The 13,008-nt window shown below is 38.5% G+C and overlaps 1 long non-coding RNA gene across 1 annotated transcript; it reads right to left on the bottom strand.

Moving 5' to 3' along the window:
* Positions 1 to 405: 405 nt before the first annotated feature.
* Positions 406 to 2,541, bottom strand: LOC146912029 (uncharacterized). The gene is made up of 2 exons (XR_015015265.1): positions 2,357 to 2,541; positions 406 to 595 (listed from the first exon to the last, which is right to left on the bottom strand). It is a non-coding gene; the product is annotated as an uncharacterized LOC146912029 (long non-coding RNA).
* Between the last annotated feature and the right edge of the window lie 10,467 nt (positions 2,542 to 13,008).

Below are 13,008 nucleotides of genomic sequence, written 5' to 3'. Positions count from 1 at the left end.
CTTACGGGTACACGAAGTATTGCTAACATCTTACCCGACATTGTCGGAACGTCCCTTCTTAACATGCCTTACATTCCCGGAGGATTCACACTTTTACTTGCTTTGTTCACCGGCCACCTTTTGGCACGATAAAACTTCTTCATCATATACTTCGTTCCTCCTGGGTCCTATTCAGCTCTCAGGCATCCATTCTAATAGTTGAATGCTAAATTGAGTTGATCAGGCTCAACTAACAACAATAATTAGAACTTTTACCCGGAACCCAATGGTCCCACTACCTTAGTTGTAATTTAATGACCCAAGGCACGGTCTGAATCGACCTGCTCTGATACCAATTGTAACACCCATACCAGACGTATCTAGAAAGTCTGGCACGTGCGTTAATATTAGTACTGGATACATTAAAATATACAACAATTAAAAACTTCGAATGAATAATATTTACATCAAGTTACGTTCGTATAAATAATAATACAACACAACTCATCCATACATAAAAATACATCCTTGATGTCCATATCGTCCTGCAACTTTACGAACGAACCCTTGAAGTAATATTCATCCGGCTCCGAACATGCATAAACATCCTGCTTATCTGAAACAAATAAGGATTGGGATGAGACATAATGTCTCAGTGAGTTCCCCTAAATCCTAGGCTATAGGCAACCTCAAGGGAAAACCTACGGTCACCACGTGTCTACATTACAACCTGACGGTTGATTATACGTGTGTGGGGACTTGCAGACTTAGACGGTAGTGCATACTAGAGCCGTCATAGTCATATCTTACTTGTTATAGGCTTCTCACCTATACATGTCATGGCGGTTGAGGGAACCTAAACCGCATTGCCAAGTGTACGCTATACGTAACAAGGCCTAAACATAAAATACATAGCATATTCATGACATGATTCTAATCCGGACGATTAGGGAAACCTAAGGTCGTCACGGGCATAGCTTTCTTTACTTGTCCTATACATATCTTGCTTTCGTCTAATAGCATTTCATGCTCTTGTTCTTAAACATAAACGTGCATGAATTCATTCTTACATAAACATAACATAAACATATCGTGCATAAACGTATCTAAGTTCATTCATTAGGTTAGCGTTGAACAAACAGTTATTATCTTGATTCATTTTACGGATAGTCCCGGGTGGAGTAACCCCGAGATCAATCCCATACATGACCGATGTACGTACATCGGACTCCCTCGGTGTCGTGCGGGTCCCTTGCGGCTTAAACCGTTCCCCTTAGGTCGAGAACCTCCCGTATCCCCCTGGCGTGGATAACAAGAGACACGAACACCTACGTCTTGCTTACTCGGTGACATGCGGGTCCCTTACGGCTTGAATCGTTCTCATTACGAGAACCCCTTGTATCCCCCTGATGTGGATAGCAAGAGACATGCCACCTACACATATTAATCATGGTCTTGTCGCGCATATAAGTTAAACATATACATACTTGCTTGTTTACCTCGGAACCTTGATCGATCCGATTAATGGTAACTTATACTTATTCATACTTAACATGGTGGAGAGAAATAACTTATCATTCCACAACTTACGTACTAGCTAAGTTATTCTAGCTCATGTGCGAAGAGATTACACTTCGCGTCTTATCATTCTAGGGATTCTTGCTATCTTTCTAGTTCTCGACTAGCTAAGCCGAGGCTCTACATACATTCCCTTTCATAGTTCATTGCTACCCCAACATGCTTAAACTCTCTTGAGCCATCCTTGTGTTACATGCTAAGATTGCCACGATTAATGATGCAAGGATCAATTGACGATGTGTGCAAATTTTCAATAATTTCTAAAGACCGAAAATGCCATAAACCCAAGTTTCAAGCCATTTATAAATTCCATGATTTGATAAAGCCAAACTTGTTCCAGTAGAAAAATAAGTGAAAACAGCAAAAGAACACGTCGAAACGATCGCTACGGACCCCCACACGACTGCCCCCAAGCACCCGAACGCAGAACAACGCGAACGTTGTCCTGTCTGGGGCGCCTGGCGCCAGGAGTAGGGCGCCTAGCGCTAGCTCCCTGTGTGTGGGCGCCTAGCGCCCTTGTACAGGCGCAGCGCTGCGAATTTTGCGTTATCGGTGTTTTCGGCTACGGGTTTTCGCCATTTTCGACCCAAAATTCGTCCAATTAGACCCTGTAATGCACCAAACTCTTCCAACAACATGTATAGACTTATTTAAACATATATCATGGCAATTTTAACATATAAACAACTAGGATTGGCTTGGGGTACTAAAGTTCCATAAAATCTAAACTAACATAGAATCATGATTTTCTACAAGATTAATCAATCCCAAAGGTGGGTAATCTATCTATGGAACTCACCTAGACATGTTCTTGTGATAGCTCCAAGCCTCTAGCTCAAGCAATCTCCCATCCTAGCTCTTGAACACTTGTTTCCTTGACTTAATCCAATCCATCCTATTGCTCTTTCTTGACACACAAACACCATGATTCTTAATCTTGAAGTAAACCTAGCTTGAACCATCTTCCATATTACCACAAAACCAAACCCTAAATCTTGAATCCATTCTTGAGATGAGACATAGAGAAATCAAACAAAACCCCAAGTTTCCTTAACTCAAGAGATGATGAGAGAACATAATTTAGAACCTTGCCATAAAAAGAGAAAGATTTGGAAAGGATTGATGGAGTGAGTGAGGGAAGAGGGCGATGGAGAAGAGTAGAGAGAAGGAAGAGCAAATTCCTTTTTCCCCAAACCTAGAGAGAGGAAAGATGGAAAGGAATGAGATATTTTGGAAGAAAACCAAATAAATATCCTTACCACGTGCAATTACCCAATTGCCCTTGCTTTAAACGTGTTTAGCTTGACTCTAGTACATAAGTCCATACTTTACTAATATCGCTTAATAATATCCTCCATCGTTCATAACATTCTTCACCAAACTTGTTTTCTATGACTCTTAGTCCTCTGATACGTTTGTCAGATAAAATTTCCATTAGCAGACGAGCGGGATGTTACAGGTGACCTACCGGGAAGTTTCCCGGTAAGCGTGCGAGTGAGGACAAAACACGCTGAAAACCCGGTAAGCGTGCGAGTGAGGACAAAACACGCTGAAAACCCGGTAAGCAGTCTGGGACGTTACATGTACCCAAAAATAATTCGTAATAATCAAACATATGGAAAATTATTTGAGGTTAATTACTTGAGTATATTTAAATGGAAAGTTGTTATTATTGTTTGAGAAAGTATTTAATTTTTTGACAAAGGCCTAGTTTGCGAAAATGAATTCCATATAAGCATGTGTAAAACTCAAGTTATGTTGTTTATCTGGGATATTGCACAAAACCGCTATAGCTGCTAGCGGAATAACTGCTATTGCAAAGACAAAAAAGGGATATTTGAGAGATTTCTCCCCCTTAACCTTAAAAGCAGATGTGAATATGCAATTGGAATGCAATCTTAACGCGACATCTGGAACCAGTAAGCATGGATGACAGACGGAAGGCGTCACAGTGGAACTTGACATCGCTATGCTTCTTCAAGATCTCTTCAAAAGCGGCGCGATTGATAATATGGAACTCATGTCACCCTTCTTCTATCCCAACCGCATAATAGTTAATTTGTTGTTTTTCGTTTAAAAAAAAAATTATACCGAACGAAATTACTGGGTGAGTCACGACCAGGTCGCTTTCTTTAAGACGTTTCGCGGCACTACCCTAGTTTGTGCAAGGTAGATTAACAACCACGCCGTCTCTAGGATAAAACAGCCCAGATCACTGTTACTAGTATATACTGCACAGTATATAGTCGCTCGAGAATTACACCTCAAAGTATGGTTCAATCGTTTGATCGAAGCCACTCGATACGGTACGTAACCGCTCTATTCGAAACCGATGGGACAGAAAGGAGTAGAAGAAGAAGAACGATTTAAAATCGAAGGGAGAAGAGAGAAAATCGCACAGGAAGCATCAACTGTGAGATTTTGGTCTGAAGAATGAGTGGGGCGAGCTCTCCTTTTATAGGCAGAGTTCGTGAGAATTACTTGGGGATTAAGTTTGCTTAATCCTTAAGCAAACGCGTTTTACGCGTGACTTGGGGATTAAGTTTGCTTAATCCTCAAGCAAACGCGTTTCCTTAATTGGAAATATCCGGAAGCTTCTGGATACGGGTTTGGATCGGGTCGGAATGTAACACATCAATTTGTTACGCGTAACGCTTTCGTATAATGAAAAATTAATTAATTAATTTAACATTTTCAAGTGACAAAAAATATATATCAATTTTTCTAACCCACGACCCACGACCCAAGCCCGGCCCGGCCGGTCGGACGGACGACGGCGTCGTCGTCGCGCGTGATATATACATTTTTGTAAGCGTTCACCCGTTCACAAAAATGGGTACCCCAAGGGCACACCCTTGGAGGTCACCCCACCCTTATATAAACACTTACTAGTTGGGGTGACTCTCCAATGTGGGACATTTTTAAGTCACATACCCACACACTAGTTTCTCATAGTGTTTTTCTTTCTTTCCAATTTTCTCACTAGACTTTAACTAGTGTTCCAACAATCCCCCACTTGACTTCAAAATGGTTTCGAGAAATAACGTAAAACGTTTCCATAAGATTTGCTAATATACAAAGGTGTTGTTAACAACTTGAACCTTTGCATAGTGGAAGGTATTCTGATTTAACAAGAGTTGCTTACAGCATTGAACTCTATCTCAGACATAGAATCCACACACAAACCTTTTCATAGGTGTATTCTAAAAGCCCGTGCGTTTTAAGGCCCTGCACGTGTATCCCGGTTTTAACGAATGCTCTAGGAATTCTGCCTCAAAATTCCATAGGACCGGCCTAAGTTCCACATTCGTATAGGTGAGTCTATCAAGGGTACTCCTGTAGCTGTGTACCCCACTCAACATAGAGTATAGATCTCATTAAGAGTTACTATTACCTCATCCTTCTTTCGCTGCAGGATCATGCTTTCTATATTCTTTCTCTCATAGCATGTTCTACCACTTCATGACTTGTTTTTACCCATTGAACCTAAGTCTTGGGATCTCCAGTTATATAGGTCGGGTTACCATCATTTGTGGGCTATAGGCATTAGTCCCATCCTACTGGATGTTTCTTGGACTTTCTCTCTATTAAGTCCTTTCGTCAAAGGATCAGCTAAGTTTTCATTCGTACGTACAAAATCAACTCTAACCGCTCCATTAGAGATACACTCTCTAATCGTGCTGTGTTTTCGTCTTATCTGTCGTCTCTTACCATTGTAATAACGATTCTTAATCTTTGCAATAGCCGCGGTACTATCACAATGAATTAACACAGCTGGTAACGGTTTCTCCCATAAAGGGATTTCAGCTAGCAAGGATCTTAGCCAACTTGCTTTTTCACTAGCAGTAGCTAGTGCTATCATCTCAGATTCCATTGTGGACTGAGCCAGAATGGTCTGCTTCTTAGACTTCCAAGAAACAGCTCCTCCAGCTATGCTAAATATATAGCCGCTGGTCGCTTTGGAATCATCCGACAAGGTGTTCCAATCTGCATCACTGTACCCTTCAAGTACAGCAGGATATTTTTGATAATGCAGTCCTAATGTCATAGTCCCTTTCAGGTATCTCATGACTCTCTCAATAGCATGCCAATGCTCCTTGCTTGGCCTACTTGTAAATCTGCATAAGAGTCCCACGACATAGGCAATGTCTGGTCTAGTACAATCAGTGGTATATCTGAGACTGCCAATGATGCTCGCATATTCAGTTTGTCTAACACCATCTCCAGTGTTCTTAAAAAGTTTTACACTTGGATCATAGGGTGTGCTTGCAGGTTTACAATCAAAGTAGTTGTATTTCCTTAATATCTTCTCAACATAATGAGACTGATCCAAGGAAATTCCTTTATCTGTTCTAGTAATCTTGATGCCAAGAATTACATCAGCTTCTCCTAGGTCCTTCATATCAAAGTTGTTACTCAACAGTGATTTCACAGAATTTATGGCAGGAATGTTTGACCCAAATATGAGTAGGTCGTCTACATATAGACATATGATAGTGCAAATGTTTTTATCATACTTGTAGTAGATACATTTGTCACTTTCATTCACTTTGAACTCATTCGAAATCATTAAGTTGTCAAACTTTTCATGCCATTGCTTAGGGGCTTGTTTTAGACCATACAGAGATTTGTCTAACTTATAGACTTTGCTTTCCTGTCCATGAACTACAAAACCTTCAGGTTGTTCCATATAGATTTCTTCTTCCAACTCACCATTCAAAAAGGCAGTTTTCACATCCATTTGGTGTACTATCAAGTTATAAACAGCAGCCAAGGAAATTAGTACCCTTATGGATGTGATTCGAATAACTGGTGAGTAGGTATCGAAAAAATCTATTCTTTGTCTGAAACCTTTGGCTACAAGGCGTGCCTTGTATTTATCAACAGTTCCATCAGGTTTCAGTTTCTTTTTCAAAATCCATTTACAACCTATTGGTTTGCAGCCTGGAGGCAGTTCAGTCAAGTGCCAAGTTTCGTTGGACTGTAGAGAATCCATCTCATCATTTATGGCTTCTTGCCATAGGTCAGCATCCAAGGAAGACATGGCTTCCTTAAGATTTGATGGATCCTCTTCTAATGTATTGACCACATATTCAGGTCCATACTCTTCAGCAGTTCTTGCTCTCTTACTTCTTCGAAGTTCTGTAACATCAGTTATGATGTTTTCATCACTATTTCTGATTAGTGGATTGTGATCAGGTGCAGTGTTCATGTTTGCGCCCCCACTATTACCCCCACCATATCTCGGTAGAAAGGGAAATTTCGTTACATAGAAATCGGCGTCATTTGATTCTATGCTCACTTTAGCCTTTAGGTCATAAAACCTATATGCTTTACTGTTCAAGGCATAACCAATGAATACACATTCATAGGCTCTACTTGCTAGTTTGACTCTCTTTGGGAATCCTTTCATAGGCTAGACAGCCCCATGTTCGAATGTAAGACAAATTTGGTTGTCTTTTCTTCAAAATTTCATAAGGAGAAATTTTGTTCTTAGTTTTAGGTACTCTGTTTAGCACATAGCTAACAGTCAGTAAAATTTCTTCCCACCAATGAGGCGCTGCACCAGAATTAAGCATGATAGCAACTACTAATTCGGTAAAGGTTCTATTTTTTCTTTCCGCTTTACCGTTCATCTCAGGAGAGTAAGGTGCAGTTGTTTCATGAATGATTCTGTGCTCTTTATAATACTCATTGGATGTGTGTGATAAATATTTGGTGCCTCTGTCACTATGATAACGCTTGATTCTATTATTGAATTGATTTTCAATTTCCTTAACAAATATTTTAAACATATCAAGCGCTTCACTTTTGTTTTTTTTCCATTAAATACACATAAGTGTAGTCAGAGCAATCATAAATAGAAGTGATAAAGTATCTTTGCCCGTTTTTAGTCAGACTACCATCAAGTTCACATATATCAGAATGTACTAATTCAATTGGTTCGGTTTCTCTTATTACAGATTTATGAGATCCTGTTTGTTATTTTTGCTTGACTACAACATTGACATTTTTCAAATTCATTCAAAGAAAAAACTGACATTCATTCAAAGATAACTTAGGAATTAAACCGATATTGCTCATATTAGAAATGATTCGTTTATTAATGTGACAGAGTTGTGCATGCCAAATAAGAACCAACCATCAGATTCACACACCATGTTGATCCACCAATCATCAGATCCATCCACCATGTTGACTTCAGTTGTCATTGCAGTATACGGCTGCTCCTCATTTGTTGTCAAGTGAGTCTGAGCTTGAGCCGGTCTAGTGGATGGGTTTTTACACTTTCGTGCCATATGACCTGATTGTCCGCAATTGTAGCAATTAACCGGTTGAGCAGGGTCATTCTTTGATGGTTGAGCTCTTGGGACCTTTGGTGGGTTCCCATTCATATTCCGATTGGAATTCTTATTTGCAGGGCGGTTCTGATTCTTAAATTGTTTGCCAGTAGGCTTCAGAACAGCACCCACAAATTTCTTTTTAGTGTTGTTGTTCGAGACAGCCAACACCTCTTCATTCAATTTTTGTTTTCTTGCCTTTTCTTCAATACGAAGTCGAGTAATCAGACTTTCAAGCGACAATTCCTTAGTCTTATGCCTAAGGGCATTCTTGAAGTCCTTCCAAGCAGGGGGCAGTTTATCAATTATAACAGCAATCTGAAACTGCTCAGGTAATTGAATCCCTTCAACAAAGATCTCATGAGCTATATTCTGAAGCTCCTGAGATTGTTTTTCGACAGATTTCTCGTCGTTCATCTTATAGTTTAGGTACCGGCTCACAGCAAATTTCTTTGAGCCAGCCTCTTCAGTGTTATACTTATTCTGAAGAGAATCCCAAACATCCTTAGCTGTCTTATGAATAAGATGCAGATCATATAGATGATCCGCAAGACAGTTCAAAATATAGTTCTTGCACATGCAATCATCATGTTGCCAGAGGAGTATATCCTTTTCAGCCTGTTTCACCTTTTCAGCATGTTCGGCAGTAAGCCTTTCCAACACAGCATTTGTCGCAGGTACAGAAGCATCTGTAGCCACTGCTGTCTTACCGTTACTAGTCGTTTCCATAGGAACCGACATCAATGGTATCACAGGTACGTTGTTCTTCAAGACGTGGGCAACCTTTTTAGTAGTTAGAAAAAACATCATCTTTGTTTGCCAACGCTTGAAGTTACTACCGTGAAACTTAAACGGTTTGTTGAAATCGACAGCTGTTCTAGATACAGTAATTTCGTTGTTGGTATTCATGGTTTCAGAAACGTCTTAAAATTGTTGTTTTTCGTTTTAAAAAAAAAATTATACCGAACGAAATTACTGGGTGAGTCGCTTTCTTTAAGACGTTTCGCGGCATTACCCTAGTTTGTGCAAGGTAGACTAACAACCACGCCGTCTCCAGGATAAAACAGCCCAGATCACTGTTACGAGTATATACTGCACAGTATATAGTCGCTCGAGAATTACACCTCAAAGTATGGTTCAATCGTTTGATCGAAGCCACTCGATATGGTACGTAACCGCTCTATTCGAAACCGATGGGACAGAAAGGAGTAGAAGAAGAAGAACGATTTAAAATCGAAGGGAGAAGAGAGAAAATCGCACAGGAAGCATCAACTGTGAGATTTTGGTGTGAAGAATCAGTGGGGCGAGCTCTCCTTTTATAGGCAGAGTTCGTGAGAATTACTTGGGGATTAAGTTTGCTTAATCCTTAAGCAAACGCGTTTTACGCATGACTTGGGGATTAAGTTTGCTTAATCCTCAAGCAAACGCGTTTCCTTAATTGGAAATATCCGGAAGCTTCTGGATACGGGTTTGGATCGGGTCGGAATGTAACACATCAATTTGTTACGCGTAACGCTTTCGTATAATGAAAAATTAATTAATTAATTTAACATTTTCAAGTGACAAAAAATATATATCAATTTTTCTAACCCACGACCCAAGCCCGGCCCGGCTGGTCAGCGGCGTCGCGCGTGTGATATATACATTTTTGTAAGCGTTCACCCGTTCACAAAAATGGGTACCCCAAGGGCACACCCTTGGAGGTCACCCCACCCTTATATAAACACTTACTAGTTGGGGTGACTCTTCAATGTGGGACATTTTTAAGTCACATACCCACACACTAGTTTCTCATAGTGTTTTTCTTTCTTTCCAATTTTCTCACTAGACTTTAACCAGTGTTCCAACATAATTGAATAAATCAAATGGTAAAAAGTAAATTTGACCACAGTGCCAAATTTAACATTTGATCAAGCTACATGCCACGGTTTTCACAAGTGCAAATGTGGAAAATGAGAAAATCGTCAAGGCAGTAGGTGGATTTACATAACTTCTTTCATACGTATCTACTAATGCAGTGTACCATAGTAGAAAGACGCAGCAGCACCCATGATTTCAATGCTTCCTAACTTAGCAGCATAAAGCCACTCAGCAAATGAGAAAATCATGAAGGCAGTAGGTGGATCTATATGCATATGCAAAGTCAGAAATTTGAAGAAAAAAAAGGAAAGTAGACTAGATGGAAATTTTAAGAGAAGTTTAAAAATGGGAAACAGTGTTGTGTGTAAGTGTGAGTTATATGTCTCACATCGGATAAAAAAGTAAAGGTTGAATACCTTATAAGTAAGAGGACCCAGATAAACCCATGACCTTCAGGTTTTGGGTAAGAGTGTGGCGTCTCTCTCACTTGTGCGGTTGTTCTAGCCTCGATGTGGACGGTCCCCCAAAGCTCCCCTCACTGACCCAACAAACAGTTCAGTCACTAGCATTATTGTTCTCACTATTGTTCTTAGTTTTGGTAATCAAATTTATTTTTATCATTATTTGAAGATCAAAGGAATGAAAAAAGTGCTTAAATATCTTATCTAAACTATTTGGGAGTGAAATACTATTTTCATCCCTTTGAAAATAAAAAGGTGATAAGTGTCTACTAAACTAGATAGGAAAATGAATGTCCATGCCAATTACCATTTTGCCCTTATTGGGGGTATTTTGGTAAAATAATTATTTGCCTTGCTTGCCCTATATATATGTGTAAAGAGAGAAAAAAAAAAAAAAAGGGAAAAGAGAGAGAGAGGGTCGGGAAGGGACAAGACTTGTGTGACATTATGTCACGGTGACATTAAATCTGGGTCACACAAAGGTGTTGGGTTGTGTGGCCCAGATGTGTTGTATGTGTTGTGTGGTCCAGATGTTGTGTGACAATGTGTGTTGTGTGGTCCAGATTTAATGTCACCGTGACATAATGTCACACAAGTGCTGTCCGTCGGGAAGCAGAGAAAGAAAGGGGATGAGAGAAAGAGAGAAACGATTTCTCTCCCTAAAACTCATGTTCTTCCTTCTTCTTCCTTCTTCCGTTTTCATTTCTGCTTCATCAAAGGTAGTAACAACCCTTCTTCTTTTGTTTTTCATTTTCATTTTCTTCTTCATCAAAGTTAATTTCTGGGGTTGATTAATTTATTTAGTTTTTCAGCAATCTAATGCCATGCATGTCTCAGATAGAATGAATTTTGTGTGTAATCTGTTTTATTTTTGTTTTAGCTTTTGTGTTTTGGTGATTCTGGGTTTTTTTTGTTGTTGATTCTGTTTTTGGTGTGATTATGTTTTTGCTTTTGTTGTTTTTGGTTTCCTTTCCCTCATGCATGTAGAAATTTGATGAATTTAGAGTTAGATTTTCATTTGGGGGAAAAGGGAATTTTTATGGTTTTATGAAATTGAGTAATAAACAGTAAAGTAATATATGTCCCAAAACATGAATTCATGATTATGCTTCTTTTTTCATTGTATAAGTGATTATGCTTAAATTCATCAATGTAATATTCTCTGGTTTGAGTGCTGAATCTAATTCTAATCTTGCATGTGGGTTTGATTGAAAATTTGTGAAGTATTTGTGAGAAGAATGTTAAGTTTGGGTAAGAGGGGTCTGAGGTCGAGAGTGAGGCAGAGGGAGAAGAGTAGAAGAAATGGAATTAGGGTTCTGAGAAAGAAGAAGTAACTAAAGAAAAATTAGGGGTTCTTCAAGACTGAGTAATTGGAGATGGAAGCTAGGAACTTAAGGAAACAAGAGCACCAGAGCTTGCTGCCATCACCATAAAGAATTAAAGGTGGGTTTTCCTTTCCCTCATCCCTCATGCATAATCTAAATCAACTAATTTAGGGGTTATGAGACATGAAATTGATTGATGAAAAGTAAACTGTTCATTATGCATGTTTGATTTTAAGAATTGAAGTTATTGCGTTGATTTGTTTGTGTATTTTTACTAAATTGATTTTGTGTGAATGATAGCATGATTGAAAGGTTTATTGATTTGGCCACTGGAATAATTTGATTGAATGGGTTTTATGGTGAAGTGATTCTTATTGTATATGAAAAAGGAGATTATAAAAATGAGCTAGGTTTTTCTTAAAATTACTGCAGAAAATAGCTTCAGTGCAGGATTTTTAATAATTTATTGATTTTGAATTTTTAGACGGGACCAGTTGCATAAGTTGCAGTTATAAGCTGGTTGCATACAGTAAAATAATCAGAAATGTTTGATTTCATATGAATGATTCAATCATAGGTTTTATGGACTGCTGTGCTGGAATTGGTTTCTACAGATCAGTTTTAGTGTTAGATTTTTCTGAAATTGATTACTTTGAATTTGGATATGGGACCAAATTCATTGTCTTCATGTGAGTATTGGTCATGTATAGAAAAATTTACAAAAATTTATAACTTCAATTTATATGTCTTTGTGGCTTTGAATGACAGATGATTAACTCATTTTTTTTTTATGTTTCACATATATTGCTTCTACTAATTGAGTGAATTATATGTTCAGGTTCCTCCAGAACTGCAAGTTTCTTTTATTGCAGCAGTTGATAAAGGAAGCATAAGAAGCATGCCAACATAGTGAATAAAAAGGTTCTAAAATATTTATCTAAGATTTGATATGTTATGGATCATGTTATTTTATAATTATATGCATGTAATATCTAAATATTTCCTAATGATATGATCCCTGTTACTTTTTTTTTTAATTTGACAAAATGTTTTCTGTTACTTGACAGGGATGTTGGCAGTAATATCGCATTGAAAATTCTGAAGCGTGTAGAAAAAGGTTGGGGTCAAGGAAGTATATCGAGTTTGCTGCCTCAAAAGAATGATTTTCTTGATTACTAAGGTAGCAGTTTATGTTGGTTTGAGGTTATGAGATGGTTATTGGTTTGTTTTGTTGTTTGATTGTGGTTTTGGATACACTTTGATCATGTCTATGCGAACTGCGTGCTGCAATTTAGAACTATATGATTTGTACTAAACTTTTATTTTATTAATATGTTTTATTTGGTATGATGATTAAAGGAAACTGATAAGGTTGGTGAAGCAATATGGTGAAAGAAAATGGGCTCAAATAGCTGAGAAGTTAGAAGGAAGGGTTGGCAAGCAGTGTAGAGAGCGATGACATAA

This window comes from Medicago sativa, chromosome 6 (genome assembly GCF_051527215.1).
Source record: "Medicago sativa cultivar Bolivia chromosome 6, Bolivia_mono, whole genome shotgun sequence".
NCBI classification, from domain to species: domain Eukaryota; kingdom Viridiplantae; phylum Streptophyta; class Magnoliopsida; order Fabales; family Fabaceae; genus Medicago; species Medicago sativa.
This window is presented reverse-complemented; position numbering and strand designations above follow the sequence as displayed.